Below are 1678 nucleotides of genomic sequence, written 5' to 3' on the forward strand. Positions count from 1 at the left end.
TGTTTGTTTTATATATTTAGGTGCTCCTATTTTGGGTGCATATATTTTAACTAGTGTAATATCCTCTTCTTGTATTGCTCCTTTGATCATTATATAGTGTCCTTCTTTATCTCTCTTTGTGGCCCTTTGTTCTGTTTTGTTTTGTTTTTTGAGTTTTAAGAGATTCAACTTTTATCTCCTTGTTTCACAAAGAAAGTTTGCTGTGTTGGTTGCTTTCGGTGATCATTCAGAGAGACCAAATCCCATAACCTCGTCTGACTCCTTCCTTTGCTTCAGCCTTGGTTGGGGCTGCAGCGGTGGCAGTAGGAGCAGCAGTGGTGGTGGCATCCACGGTGGCAGCAGCCACAAATGCAGATGGATCAGCCAAGAAGGCCTTGACCTTTTCAGTAAGTGGGAAGGTATAATCATTTTCCACAGAAAAAGCCAGGACCCGCTTGTACCCACTGATGATAAAATAGGGCATGGATGCCACGTTCTGGGTAACCAATCTGCAGACTTGCACTGGCAACATTGCGAACACCCTCCAGGAAGCGAGAATGCAGTTTCCTCTGTCATGTCACACACTTTAGGGTTTTAGATGCTTCCATTGTCAAACACTTGCTGGATGATCAACCCAAAGGAGAAGGGGGAGATGTTCAGCATGTTCAACTATGTGGCTTCACTGGCTCCCAGTTTGTCTCCAGTCTTAATCAGTTGCAAATCACTCAGGATCTCAATGGTGCCCCTGGAGATTTGGGTGGTGATGCTCAAAGCCTGGAAGAAGGAGGTCTTCTTGGGCCCCAGGCCAGTGTTCTGGGCAGGCATGGTGACCTCACACCAGCTTATGGCACCAGCATGGGAGGCAACTGTCACCTTATTGGCCAGCAGAATATCCCTGATCTCAGTGAGGTCCTCCTTGGTGAACATGAAGCCTACGTCAGCCCGGATGTGTGGAAACAGTTTCTCAGAGCTAGATTGTTTTCCATGTGCCCTCAGAGGGCTTTGTGCATCATTGTATTCTTGCCTATCAACACCACAGCCTTCCCGAGGAGGGACATGTGGATCTGTTGCATCTGCTTGGAGTCCACATTGTCTGCTCCCACAATGAAGCATTTTGGATAATCATCCAGTAGTTGAATGATCTTTAGGAAGTAGTTGGACTTCGGGTCACCCTGTCTTCCCTGGGCATCATGGGGGTTCATCAGGGATTGCCATGCAGGGTTTAAAGACTATGTCACTCACGTGAGGATGCCTGACAAGAGATTGTGACCTTTGTTTTAAAGTCTATTTTGTCTGATATGAGTATTTCTAGTCCTGCTTTCTTGTCATTTCCATTTTCATTAAATACTTTTTTCCATCCTCTCACTTTCAATCTGTGTGTCCTTCACTCTAAAGTGGGTCTACTGTAGGCAGCATATTGTAGGCTTTTGTTTTATTATCCAATCTGCCACTCTATGTCTTTTGATTGCAGATTTAGTCCAATCACATAGTAATTATTGATAGGTGTGTGTTTATTGCCATTTTGAACTTTGTTTTCCAGTTGATTTGGCATTTCTTCTTTCTTCCTTTCCTTTTTCTTTTTCTTTTTGTGGTTTGATAATTTTCTTTTGTATTAGTTTGGTTTCTTTTTTCTTTCTTTTTTTGGTGACTCAATTGTATGCTTTTGATTTGTGGTTACCCTGTTTTTCAAGTATGTTAA

General features: G+C 43.1%; 1 pseudogene; it reads right to left on the bottom strand.

The window, feature by feature from the left end:
• Positions 1 to 222: 222 nt before the first annotated feature.
• On the bottom strand, positions 223 to 1168 carry LOC105083468 (putative ribosomal protein uL10-like; annotated as a pseudogene).
• Positions 1169 to 1678: the final 510 nt, after the last annotated feature.

This window comes from Camelus bactrianus, chromosome 14 (assembly GCF_048773025.1).
Source record: "Camelus bactrianus isolate YW-2024 breed Bactrian camel chromosome 14, ASM4877302v1, whole genome shotgun sequence".
Lineage (NCBI taxonomy): Eukaryota > Metazoa > Chordata > Mammalia > Artiodactyla > Camelidae > Camelus > Camelus bactrianus.